The sequence below is a fragment of the Durio zibethinus genome, chromosome 25, assembly GCF_047325235.1.
Source record: "Durio zibethinus cultivar Kanyao isolate XHJ-2024 chromosome 25, ASM4732523v1, whole genome shotgun sequence".
Lineage (NCBI taxonomy): Eukaryota > Viridiplantae > Streptophyta > Magnoliopsida > Malvales > Malvaceae > Durio > Durio zibethinus.
In genome coordinates this window covers 19432114-19446617 of record NC_143186.1, presented here as the reverse complement: position 1 = coordinate 19446617, position 14504 = coordinate 19432114, and the positions used below count along the sequence as shown (strand labels likewise).

The 14504-nt window shown below is 33.6% G+C and overlaps 2 pseudogenes across 1 annotated transcript; both read left to right on the top strand.

Annotated features, from left to right (window-relative positions):
• Positions 1 to 2145: 2145 nt before the first annotated feature.
• On the top strand, positions 2146 to 7151 carry LOC111275511 (putative DUF21 domain-containing protein At3g13070, chloroplastic; annotated as a pseudogene). Its single transcript, XR_016333699.1, has 6 exons — positions 2146 to 2676; position 3076; positions 3200 to 3297; positions 3374 to 3467; positions 3688 to 3765; positions 6175 to 7151. The product of XR_016333699.1 is annotated as a putative DUF21 domain-containing protein At3g13070, chloroplastic (transcript).
• A 1655-nt stretch (positions 7152 to 8806) lies between these two features.
• Positions 8807 to 12739, top strand: LOC149511768 (receptor-like protein 6; annotated as a pseudogene).
• Positions 12740 to 14504: the final 1765 nt, after the last annotated feature.

Sequence of the window (14504 nt, the reverse complement as noted above, 5' to 3'; positions counted from 1 at the left end):
AGCAGAGAAGTTCCCCAATACAAAGTCCAAATACATGAATTAGCATTATTGGATGAAATAATGTAAGACACCATAATTCAAGGTGTAAAATGTGAAGTTGGAGTTATGCAATTGGTGGAACAACCAATTGTAAATTCTAAATGAAACAACCAATCAGTCAAATCAAAGACATGTTCAAGGTCACTTTCTATACTTTGTTTCTCATATGCATTTCTTTTAAATTGTGATAATTTTTCATGTGTTAAAAGAGAAAAAGGGAATCTAAAAATTTAAAGCAACAATTTCCAATAAATATATCAAAATTCTTCACAGCATTAAATGTGAGAAATCTGTAATACAAGAAGCAAAATCAGCATACAGACAATTCTAATGGTAACAAATTAACTTTCAGATAGCAGTAAAAATTTCAGAAATCTGATTTGGAAAAGTGATTTGTCTTGAAGTCCAATGCATTGATGTGTAGTTTTCCTACAATTGGTGAATCCGATGTCCCAATTTGCATTTTAGATGGCTCAATTGATGGTGCAAGGGGGCTTTGCAATAGGCGGATCCCATGTCCCTATTTGCTTTTAGGTAGTTCAATTGATGGTGCAAAGAAGCTAGTTTCACCATTCAACTCTTCCCTTCTTCTTGGTCTTCTCATCTTAATTTTCTCAACCAGTCAATGGGGCTATGCAATTGGTGGATCCCATGTCTCTATTTGCTTTTACGTAGCTCAATTGATGGTTCAAAAACGCAAGTTTCAACATCTCATCTAACAAAAATATTAATGCTATATGGAAATGGAAGCTAGAACTGAAAATTCTCAACAGAATTTATTTGGTAAATGGCATGTAAAAATTATAAAAAATGGGAAATATAGAAAGAAACTAATCAGATTTTTTGTATGTATATTCATATAGTTCTTACAAGTATGTCTTTCATCTATTTTTATTTTACATTTCAAAAGATGGTAGTTTTTTTTTTCTTTCAGCAAACAAATTCAAAATTTTACCGGTAATTTCAATATCTCCATTCATCAATTAATAAGGTTGGAATTTATTTTTCACCTAATCTTTTACATCTTGATTCAAAAGATGGTATGTTGTATTGTTTATTTGCAATTATTTACAACGGTAGCAGTAAATTTCTTTACCTTGATTCATCAATTCATAAGGTTATAGTTTACTCTTCACTAAATCTTTTACATGGATGAAGTTGAAATTTTCCTATTCATTTTATCAATTTTTGTGTTGATTTTAACTGCCTAAAGAATGAAGCAATGAAATGAATTAGTTTGGACATTTTTATAACCCTCAGGCAATAAAGATAGTAGAAGAAAATTCTCCTATATTAGTACTATATGTTACTAATCTGATTCCAACAAGAGAAAAAAAAAAAAAAACGAAAGTTTCAGCGCAAGAACTCTTAATTTTGATTTACAGCAAATGATTGGTCGTGCTTTAAAGAATATATTATGCCTTCTCCACATTTTCATTATTAATGATGTACATTGAAGAAATGAAGAAACTACCAACATTCTTATATTGAGTAGCTTACTCAGTCAAAAAAAGGGTGAAGCTGAATTTGAAGATTCCAAAATTGCTTCAACAAAGAGTAACAAGTCTATAAAATAGAGATTCCACAACAGAGAACTTGGGCAAAGACATTGATTTCCGAAAGCAATGTCAACATGCAAGCAAGAGGATGAAATAGTATAGCTTTTCAGAGGAGCAGTAAAACAAGAGAACCAAGCATCTTAGTTTTCTTACTTGAAAGTTCATAGCATGATTGTTGAAATAAGAAGCTCAATCTTTCAGAATATTTTTTTTGAAATACCAAATACTTTTTCTGTGTAGAGAGTAGATGCTGGTTAGTTATTTTTGGGAGGAAATTGTAATTCCAAATTCTAGGGGGCAAGTTTTGTAATTTCTGCTTCAGTCACTTGCCACTTGTAGGCAAAATCTAAACTTCACCAAACACAAGCCTTCTCGCGAAAATCCCCTTTTGGAGTAATGAAGAGACCACCTTTCCATGGGAGTTCTCTTCATCCCAATAAAACTTGAAACTCCCTTTCTTTTTCCTTTTATCCACTTCCAATATTATTTAAACAAGTTTCAATCTTTTTTGTTTCTTTTTTTTTTTTGGTAGATTATTGACTTATTGATGGAAATGGCACTTGAATCCTCAATTCTCCGCCAACCCACTTTCATTTCTTCAACAAAGTCATCATCTTTCAGGCTTTTTAATCGAAATTTGAAGTACCCATCAAAGTTTTTGTACGAAACTAATCGCGACCCAACTCCTGTTATTCCAAGTTTTCCCAATCCCCAAGTTTTCAAAGCCTTTGGATTGCCAAAAACTGGTGCTTTTGGAAGTCAAACACGTTTGGGATTGTTAAGTGAAGAAAATGAAGACGTGGGTAATGATCAGGATTTGATTTTGGTGAAAAGCGGAAATTTGGTGGCATTGGTTTTTGGTGTGTTGGTTTTTTGGCTGTGAAAAAGTGTCTGCTGTGGAAGGAGAGGTTAATGCTGGTTATGAAGTGATTGGGCAGTCCATGTTGATGTTGAGGAATGCTTGGCCTAAGGTATCTATGCTTCTTAAATTGTACAAGGAGCAAGGTTTGGTTTTTGACAGTCTGTCTTCTTTCCTCTCATTGGCAGGGACGGCTATAACTACATTATGGCCTTGGAAGTTATTGATTTCTTTGACTCAGGATTGGATAGCTTTTATGCTCATTGAATGTATATTTGTAGTTGTTTATTTTTGGAAATCAGAATGCAATGATACACATTGTTGCAAGTTGGAAAGAATGTAGATTCTTTGGTCAATTTATAATGCAGTCGGTTGAATTTTTTCTTTTTCGTGATTATTGTGCAAATTTCTTTGGTGACTTGATATATTTGGCTTAAGTTAAGAGACTAGAGAAAGGCAAGCAACTTATATAAGCCATAGAGAACAACAACATAAAGTATGTGTCATCTCCACTCTTAAACCCTAACTCTACATATGTTCTTTAGTAAAGCATTTTGTTAAAGGAATAAGACAAGTCTTCTGAAGCATGGATTGCCTTTTATTTTTTAAGTTAGAGAGGGTTGAACTAGAAATATTTGATGCAAATTTTCTTCATTGTTTACTGGTTTTCTCTAGTTTGTCATGTTATCAAGCCTTGAAGAAATCTGTCATCAATTTTTCATTTGGTATTAATCTGTGTCAGATACGTGAGCTGGGCCAAAAAGAGTCCGAAGATGGAGTTTTGAAAATGCTTCAGAGTGATATAACTCGGTTTCTCACAACCATTCTTATTGGCACCACGTACTCTTCTTTTCTTGCCATCACCTTGCTAGTTTTCAGCTTAAGATTTTATTGTAGATTTTATTTCTGTACTCAGTGTGGTCAATATTGGAGCAATTGCTTTAGTCACAGATGCCGCAACAGCTATATTTGGGGAAGCTGGTGTTAGTGCGGCAATTGGAGTAATGACTGTATGTATCAATATCCTGTTGTCTGATTTTTTTTTGGGTGTGTGTGGCATGTCTGCCCGTCTTTGTGTCTTTCTCATATTGTGAATTTATGTTAAGTCAGTAAAATTATTAATCAGTTAACTTGTGGTTGTTCAGCACATGAATATAGCCAAGTGAAATGACGTATATACTTCATGCAATAAATATGCAAAACCAGTTAACGTTTCTTGAATGGTGCTAGGTTGCTATATTGCTTCTAACTGAGATCACTCCAAAGAGTATAGCTGTTCACAACTCCACAGAAATTGCCAGTTTTGTGGTAAGTTTTTTCTTTTCTTCCCCCATCATTTGGGTCTTTAAATTTCATTACCCGCTGGATGTGTGTAATATCCTAGCCCAAATGATAATTGGGCTAGATTATTACTAGCGCCAATTAGTTTTTTAAGAGATTAATTAGTAAAATAAAAGTGGCTGAGGTATTATACGAGAGAATACCTTGCCATCTTTGTTTACCGTACAATAAAGAAGAAAATGGGAGCTCTTTTTTTTCATCTTCCTTAGGGTTAGGGAGCTTGAACAATTAAGTTGTAGATTCGAAATCAAAGACTACAATCGAATTAATCTCGTAAAGGTGACTACATATCATCTTTTTATTTAAGAAAAATATAATGTTGGTTGCTATTATTTGGGATTGAAGTTATCGAAGAAAAATCAAGAAAATTTGTGAAATCTTTCATTAATCTTCATGATCTATTTGGATAAATTCTTAGGCTTTGTTTACTTCAAGTTATTAAGATTTAAGGATGATTATTGCGTGGATTTTAAAAGTTGAAAGTCGAGATTTGGATTTTTAAATGTTGAAGGAGAAATTCTGTTTTTGGATTAGATGTAATTATCTGCAACAATGAATTTAAATGATATTCTGTATTAATGGATAGCTTATTACTATAAGTATTATATACCGTTGAAAAGCTCATTGAATCTACTTTCCAATTAAATAAACGAAAGTTGATTCCGAGTTTTCTATGAAGAGTTATCTAATTTTTACTTAAAGATGTGAGGTTGCATGGCAGCAGCATTAGGGATGAATTACGAAAATTGTTTTAAAATTTATGGAAGGAATTACAGATTAAACCATATATGTTTGGAAAGCGTATTGAGTCTATTTTCTAACAAAACAAATGGAACTGAATTCTAAGTCTTCTATGAATAAATATTTAATTTTTACTAGAAGGTATACATGTTATCTGGCAGTAGCATATGACGTGGATTGCAAAAATTATTAAAATTAATATGCAAGGAATTATGTAATTAGTCATATATGGTTATCGAGCCTAGTTTCTAGCGCACTAAAAGATCTTAATTCTGAGTTGTATATCATGAGATATGATCGTTTTAGTGAAAGGAGCTCAGGTTACCAATATTAGTTAGTTAACTCATTTATAACTTAGTTGTTTTTAGTATAAATGGTCTCAAAAAGTGTTGATTGATTTATGATATGTTAAAATGATCTTGAATAGGCAGTTAATGACTTTTGGGAAAAAACTAAGTGGTGGAATTGAAAGTAGATAAGTAAAATTTCACACACTTTACTTATTTTTGAATCTATGTATATATGTATGTTTCTAAGTGAGTAAGTATTTTATTTCTTTATTTTCTATATATAAAAATAAGTCAAGCATATAATTATTTTGTGTTTTGCTATGTAAATGATGGATCATACTTATGAATGAAATGAGAAAAGTATTTATGCTTAAATAACAATTTTATGATATCTACAAAATTATATCCCTAGGAAGTAGTATCATTAACACTAGAACTAGTTCTTGGCCATGGCTAAAGGGTTATAATAGTTAGCATATCCATGATCGTATAGTCCTGGCTAATTGGCTGTAGTAGTTAGCATAAGATCTTAGCTAGTGGGTTATAATAGTTAATAGTGATCATAAGTACGAAATTGTCAATACGGCTAATGTCACGAGTTATAGCAGTGACCGTAACTAATGATTTGTGATGATTTTAAAGATTGATCCATAATTTGGTTTGATTATGATATTTGAATGGCAGTATATTTTGTAATGGTTTATGAATTGATATGTTTTTATATTGATTTATGATCTATGAAATGTTTGATGTAATGATGATTTGTGAAATGTTTTGACATTATGATTTGATGGTTGTTTTTGATTGATTCATATAGTATGCATGAAAATGATACTTGATCCTATAAAGTATATGAGCCTATAGTTGTTAGGCTATGGTTTGCTGATTCTCTTTTTTCTTTCTCTTTACAGATTAGTAAGTGATAAGTTTCCTTAGTCTTGTGAAAAGCTAGAAAATCAAAATAAGAAAGATTACTTAGTCATTGCAGACAATGTTGGTAAGTGAGATCTTACGAAATGGTTTTGTATTTTTTATTAGTTTACATTTAAATATGTAGAGTTTTATCCTTAGTTGAATTAAAAATATGGATTTTCCTTGGATGATTTATTTTATTAAAGAATTTAGAATGATTAAAAAAGAAAGCTTCATATTACTTTAGGGTTTTAATTCAAGGTAATATGGCCATATTGCATTTTGGTCTCAGGGCATGATAATATGTGTTAAAACAGCATAGCCTTTTTTCTTATCTTTCATTGTATATGCTTCGTGGCTCTCTTTGGACTTTGCCAAAGTGATCAGTACTATTTCAAAATTGGCTGACTAATTGTGGTTGCAATATTTCTAGGTCAGGCCAGTTGCATGGCTTTCTGTAATACTTATCCAGTGGGAAGAGTTTTCACATATCTATCAATGGGAATACTCAAAATTCTAGGTCTAAAAGGAAAAAGGGGAAGAAAGTAATTACCTACATTTAATCAATCTGCAATTTCTAACTCATCATGCATTTTCAGTGTAGTTTATACCCAATGGTTTGTCAAATTTTCAACATATGCCTTTATTGTTTTATATGTTTTCTGAATGCCTTGTCCCATGTCTAGTTAAATTTAGCAAACCTTATGTTACTGAAGATGAACAAAGCTAATGTTACGAGGGGCAGAGTTGTGTGGAGCAATAGAGAAGGAGCAGGTAACCTTGTAAATTGCGTATTGCATAAGTTCATATGTATACCTCTGATTGAGCATTTGATTAACATATAATATTTTATCTGCAATATATATTTTCTTTTACCTTTTGTAGTATAACCCTAGATCAGTGGGTCTTTGTATGCATCCAAAATGAAATTTTCTTTCTTTCTTCTTTTATGTTTGTTTGGAAGAAAATGTCAGTGACACGTACTTTATTATCTCCATGTCTTCTTGATGCGTATTTGTTGTTGGACTAATCTGTATGGAAAACTTTGTTCTCAGTGAACATCTCAAACTATGGTGATTGATACTAAGGTTGCAATTGCTGTTTCTTCTATCTGTCTGTACATGTGTGAAAGTTAAATGGAGCCCATCGTTGAAGTTTTTGGGTGGATTAAAGAGAATATATTAAAGGAAAAGTAGCTAGCATAAACAAACAAGTTTTCTTTTGTACATGCATGTATGAGACATCTATAATTCAATAAGTAGAATCAGCATACAGACAGTTCTAATGGTAACAAATTAAGTTTCAGATAGCAGGAAAATTATCAGAAATCAGATTTGGGAAAGTGATTTGTCTTCAAGTCCAATTAACTGACGTGAAGTTTGGGGTTCTGATGGTGGTGGATCCCATGTCCCTATTTGCCTTTTAGGTAGCTTAATTGATGGTGCATAGAACCTATTTCCAGCGTTCAGGTCTCCCCTTCTTCTTGGTCATCTCATCTTAATTTTGTCAACCGGTCAATGGGGTTCTGCAATTGGTGGATCCCTTGCCCCTGTTCGCTTGTTGGGTAGCTCAATTTATGGTGCAAAGAAACTAATTCCAACATTCAGGTCTCCCCTTCTTCTTAGTCATCTCATCTCAATTTTCTGAACCAGTCAATACTGCATCAATTAATTTTTTCAAGAAAATGAAAATATTTCTTTTCCATATTTTTGGTTCCCCAGTTTCCATTGGAGGCCAAATGAATTTAGGTAGAATATGGTATACAAAGATTATGACCCTTTTTGTTCTTTTTAATTTTGGATGGAATTGAATTTTTTTTACCTCTTTTAATACAATAAAGAAAGCAAAGTAAATAATGTATGATTAGACCAAAGTGTCCAAATCTTCCACATTGCTTTTAGATTAGTTTTGATTGGCGATGCAATTTCTAGGAAGCAAAACAAAGTCAATTGACATGGACAGGTCTTCCACTATTGATTGTCCCACTCTCATCTTTTCTCTGAAGGAGGTAGCACTCAGACTGCAAATTTATCACCCTTTAGATTAGTTTCAATATTTCAGTATTTTATCAACTGATGGTAACTTGTAAGAAAAAAAGAGTTTTTTTTTTTTTTCAAGTCATTAAAATGTCATTTTCCTTATACAGGTGATCAAGGTTTTTGGCTAAATGACCCATATTTACAGTGGTTACTCTATGACCTTTGTGTATATCCGTTAGTTATAAATTGTTTGGAATTTGGAAATGTTTAGCATTGCCATACTTTTAAGAGCTTCCCCAACTAAATTAGCATTTTCTTTGCGGAATAAGAAAGAGGAAAGAAAATTTGTCAAAGAGCTAATTTGGTGTTACAAGTGGTGTCAATTAAATTGCCAAAAAGTAAAGCAGGATTGATTTACGGGACATTAATTTTCAACGTTCTAGGATCATAAAGAGTTTAAAAGGAAAAAGTTTCCAAACCACTTTCTTTAATTGGCGTAATTACATAATAGTATTTACTATTTTAATTTTTAGGCAAGAAAACTTTACGTAATTTATGCCTCAAGAGTTTGCTGAGTGATACAGTTTTTTTCCTTTTTCTTTTTCTTTTATTTAAATTTGTGGCAGAAAATGAAACTTCCCCTTAGTTTTGGTGTAATTAATTGAAAATGACACCCATTTAATTGCAAGCAAAATGTTTTTCCGTAATCTTGTGGAAAATATGTTCCTTTGCAGTGTCCCTTTTTAGCTTGATTGACGGTGCAAAGAAGCTAGGTCCACTATTAATTAACATTCTTGATCATCTCACCGTTTGTCAATTAGGCGTAGTCAATACTGCAAGACTTTTTGTGGGTGCTAAGTGCATTTACCAGCTTTATTACAAGAAGACCTTTAGATCTTTTGGTCTCAATAGTTTACTATTAATTGTTTCTAAATGAGGATTATCATCATTCAAGTTTTATCCAACCGGAAAGCAGAACTCGTGTGGATGTGTTAACATGTGGAAAACATTCCTTGACGCGGAAATATGACTTTAGAAAATCTGATATCCATAGGAAAGGTAGCGGAAGGTGACTATTTATTTACTTGAAATCATATATAAATGTCCTATCCACTCTCGTGTCTCTCAACAATTATCATTTCTCAAAGAAACATGGAAGTGTTTGAACTTCGGTGGTTTCATGTCCTTTATTTCCTGATCCTGCTCCTGCATTTTCAGTTTGATTGTTCATTGTCTTTCTCTTTCAATTCCTCTAGTACTCGCGCACGGCATTGCCCTCCTGACGAGAGCTTTGCCTTGCTCCAATTCAAAAATATCTTATCAGTCGATTGCTCTTCTTGTCCTGACTGCTACTATCTTGATAGCATTGGGTCTATTTATAATAGCAATATGTCTTATCCTAAGACAAGCTCTTGGAAAGCGGGTACGAATTGCTGTTTGTGGGATGGGGTTATGTGCGATACAGAAACTGGCTATGTGATTGGTCTCGACCTCAGTTGCAGCTGCCTTCGTGGAATTATTCCCTCCAACACCAGGCTTGTTCTCCTTCGCCATCTGCGCAAACTTAACCTTGCTTTTAATAATTTTAGCTCGTCTCCAATAGCATCTGTGTTTGGTCAGTTTACTACTTTGACCCATCTAAATGTTTCTAACTCAAATTTTTCGGGCATAATCCCATCTGCAATGTTCTCTCACCTGCATAAACTTGTATCCCTTGATCTATCAGATAATGATTTGAGATATGAGGGCAATAGTTTTGAAAATCTTTTGGGAAACTTGACGCAAATAAGAGAACTTTTTCTTGATGCAGTCAATTTGTCTTCGGTTGCACCTACTTCTTTTCTTAACTTGTCTTCTTCCATAATGGTCCTCAGCCTCGGTAATAATGACCTGCATGGAGAATTACCTGAAGGTATTTTCCGCTTTCCATACCTCCAGAAGCTCAGAATTACTGATCATGATTCCTTGGAAGTTAACTTCCCAAAAAGTAATTGGAGTAGTCCCCTCAGGTCACTAGAAGTCTTTTCTGTAAACATCGCAAGAGAACTACCACTGCCTAGTTCTATTGGTAATCTTAGGTTCCTGGAGGTATTGGATCTTCATTTTAGCAGTTTAAAAGGGTCAATTCCAGAGTCTTTTGGCAACCTTACACGACTCACTTATTTAGACCTCAGTTATAACAGTATTATTGGGCTGCTTCCATCTTCGTTTTCAAATTTTAAGCAGCTCAGATATTTAGATCTTTCTGCTAACCAACTACATGGGCAGATTGCTCGTGCTTTTGGAAACCTCACCAAACTTTTTTATTTGTCTTTAAGACGTAATCAATTTAGCGGGCAATTGCGATTTTCGGTATTTGACCTTGCAAACATTGTTTATCTCGACTTATCTGGTAACTTCCTCAGTGGCAGAATCCCACCTTGGTTGTTTACTCTTCCATCTTTGTTTGTGTTACATCTTAACGATAACAAGTTTACTGGACCCATTGACCAATTTGAGCAACCCTCTGCGTCGTTGGAGTATGTTGACTTGAAAAATAATGAGATAAATGGCCCAATTCCAAGTTCTGTCTTTGCACTTGTAAACCTTACTTCTCTTGACCTTTCATCAAACAAGCTGACTGGCATCTTTGAACCCAACAATCTTTCAAAGCTCAACAAACTTGAGACATTAGATCTTTCAAATAATGCTTTACTGTCATTTAAGAGAGGAAGCAAAGCGAATTACATTTTGGCTCCCAATCTTTCCATTTTGAAGTTGTCTACCTGCAACATCAGTGAAATTCCATATTTTGTTGGAGCTCTAGAAGGTTTGGAACTCCTAGACCTTTCTTGCAACAAAATCCGTGTTATAGAGGCAGGTATGTTTTCGAAGCTCAAAAATCTCAGTTGGCTTGATCTTTCACTCAATAGTCAACTATCACTGAGCACCACCAACAATGTCAGCCCTTTTCCTCTTAACCTTCGGTCATTGTCATGTTCTTCTTGCAACATCAGTGAATTTTCAGATTTTGAAAGAAATCTAGAAGGTTTGGAATCGCTAGTTCTTTCTTACAACAGAATCAATGTTATTGAGGCACGTATGTTTTCAAAACTCAAGAATCTCACGTGGCTTGATCTTTCCCACAATAGTCAACTATCACTAAGCAACACCAACAATGTCAGCCTTTTTCTTCCCAACCTTCGGTCATTGTCGTGTTCTTCTTGCAACATGAGTGAATTTTCAGATTTTGTAAGAAATCTAGAAGGTTTGGAAGATCTAGATCTTTCTTACAATAGAATCAATGTTATTGAGGCAGATATGTTTTCAAAGCTCAAGAATCTCTGGCGGCTTGATCTTTCCTACAACAGTGAACTATCACTCAGCACCAATCTCAGCCTTCCTTTGCCCAGTCTTGAGACACTGCTGTTATCTTCATGCAATACAACTGAATTTCCGCATTTCTTAAGAACCCTTGAGAAATTATTTCTGTTAGATCTTTCCAACAACAGCATACATGGTAAAATTTCCATGGGGCAATCTGAGGGATGGCCTAGTTTGACATCGCTTGATCTTTCTAACAACTTTTTGAGAGACATAGAGTATTACCCATGGAAGAATTTGCAGATTCTTAACGTTCGTTCCAACCAGCTTGGAGGGTCACTTTTAGTGCCACCACCTTCAACACGTGTTTTCTTAATCTCCAAAAACAGATTGAGAGGACAGCTTCCATCTTCGATTTGCAGTTTGAACTCACTTGAAATTCTTGACTTGTCCGATAACAACTTGAGTGGAACCTTTCCCACCTGTTTGGGAGCATTCAGCGATGGTCTCAGTATCCTTGATCTGCACAGAAACAACTTTCATGGAAATATCCCTGATTCTTTTGTCAAGGGAAATGTGTTGCAGACAATTAATCTTAGCAACAATGATTTGGATGGGCCATTACCAAAATCCCTGATGAATTGCAGTATGTTAGAAGTGCTAAATGTTGGAAACAACAAAATCAATGATACCTTTCCTCATTGGTTGGGAGCTCTTCCGGAGCTAAAAGTTTTTGTGTTGCGCTCTAATAACTTCCATGGACAAATAAACAATTCCAACATTGGATCTTCGTTTCCAAACTTACGAATCTTTGACCTCTCTCGCAATGAGTTCTCTGGTTCTTTGCCAACATGTTTTGAAAGTTTCAATAGCATGATGGATTCAGCTGATGTTGTAGTGAGATATATGGGAGATCGAAGAGCCTATTATCATGATTCTGTGGCAGTTACAATGAAAGGTGTGGACGTCAAATTTGAGAGAATTTTAACTATTTTTACAGCCATTGATTTGTCAAGCAACCTATTTGGTGGAGAAATTCCAGAAATAGTTGGCAAGCTCTCTTCTCTCCAAGTGCTTAATTTTTCCCATAACAACCTCACAGGTTATATTCCTTCAACAATGGGGAACATGACAGAACTTGAATCATTGGATCTCTCTTCAAACAAGCTTGTCGGAAAGATTCCTACTCAGTTGGCTGGTTTGAGATTTCTTGAAGTGTTAAACCTTTCACAGATCAGCTCATCGGACCCATACCTCTGGGAAATCAATTTAATACCTTCCTCAATGATTCCTATTCCGGAAACCTGGGATTGTGCGGATTTCCATTGTCAGAGAGATGTGGCGAGACTCAGCCTGGGAGTCCTCTTTTTTATGAGGAAGCTGATTCTGAATCCGGATTTGAATGGAAAGCGGCATTGATGGGTTATGGAAGTGGACTTGTGATGGGAATATCTATTAGATATATCATCTTCACACTTGGAAAACCAAAATGGCTTGTAAAGATGGTTGGAAGAGCAGGCTACAAATTGAACAGACATTGCAGAGGACTAAGAAATTTGTAAGGATTGTTGTTGCAGTCTTTTTTATTTTGGTAGAATAAATTGTACTTCGTGCTGATGAAAGTATTATCATGTTATTGATGTTATATGGAATTAAAATTGAATTTCTGTTCTCTTATAGATTTTTCCTGGGAATATTAGCTGAATTTAATAAATCAATGCAATAATTTTTTTTATATTTTTACGAATTTTTTCTTATTACATTTTTAAAAAATACGTTAGTTCAATATTCTTTATTATTTGATGAAAGTAAAAATCTGATTCAGAACATGATTTATTTTTTATTGGAAGATCAATGAAATATTTAAATAATAAGATTAAATATTTTAATTAATTTTTAATTTATCGTAAATATTTTTATTCTTTTGTTGACAATTTATATATTTTGTACTAAAGCCAAAGTAAATAATGTCAAAGAAATAGCCAAACAAAACTTATTTATTTTTGTGATACATAGGTCAAAAACTCAAAAACTTTTTGAAAGAAAAAATTTAATGAGTAAAACTTGAAATTGAAATTTAGAAGTTTTAACTGTGAATAATTTAGGATATCATTTAGCAATGATTTATAAGATGAGAAATGATTATCTTCAATTATGTAGTTCACATTATGATCCTCTTTTTTGTCTTTTTGCAAAAAATTTAGAATGATGACTCGAAAATATAGTTTCCATTTGTAGTAAATCGAATCGAATTTGATCAATAACTAAATCATTGATTTATATAAATTAAGAAAATTCTACAAAAACATTTGTGTTATTTGTGCCCTTCATAGTGAATTGTTTCCTTCACTCAAAATTTTCCTTCTAAAAATCTTACTAATTAATTCTTTGCAAAGATAAAATCAAATAATCAAATTTGTTTTCAAGGGTCTATAGAAAAAACGTTTGAACTTTTAACAGATTCTTCAAACACAATTAAATTCAAAGACAATTCAAAGTATATGGGGTATTTCATCATAATACCACTTTGGTGTGTTGTCCATGTGCAAACAATCGGTATCTTCCTTTCCTATATTCTGGGTTCACAGAAGTGAATTCTATATTTTGTGCATAACAATGCCATGTTTGCTTTTTAAAATTTTGAGTCATTACAAGGTCATTCAGGTCGTAGTCTGATATTTAAAAGAAGTTTCCCAATGCACAGTGCAAAGACATGAATTTGCATTATTGGATGAAATAATGTGAGACACCATACTTCAAGAAGCAAAGTGTGAAGTTGGGGTTATGCAGTTTGTGGAAAAACTAATTGCAAATTCTAAATGGAAAAACCTATCAGTCAAATCAAAGACATGTTCAAGGTCATTTTCTATACTTTGTTTCTCATTTGCATTTCTTTTGAATTGTGATAATTTTTCATGTGTTAAAAGAGAAAAAAGGGAATATAAAAATTTAAAGCAGCAATTTCCAATAAGTTTATCAGAATTCTTCACAGTATTAAATGTGAGACATCTATAATTCAATAACATGAATCAGCATGCAGACAATTCTAACGGTAACAATTTAAGTTTCAGATATCAATAAAAATATCAAAAATTAGATTTGGGAAAGTGATTTGTCAAGTCTAATGCACTAACGAGTAGTTTTCTGTAATTGGTGAATCCCATGTCCCAATTTGCGTTTTAGGTGGCTCAATTGACTGTGCAAAGAAGCTAGTTCTAACATTCAGGGCTCCTCTTCTTGGTCATCTCATCTTAATTTTCTCAACCAGTCAATGGGGTTCTGCAGGTGGTGGATCCCTTGTCTCTATTTGCTCTTTAGGTAGCTCAATTAATGGTGCCTGGAACGTATTTCCAGTATTCAGGTCTCCCCTTCTTCTAGGTCATCTCATCTTAATTTTCTCAACCAATCAATGGGGTTCTGCAAGTGGTAGATCCCTTGTCCCTATTTGCTTTTTAGGTAGCTCATTTTGATGGTGCAAAGA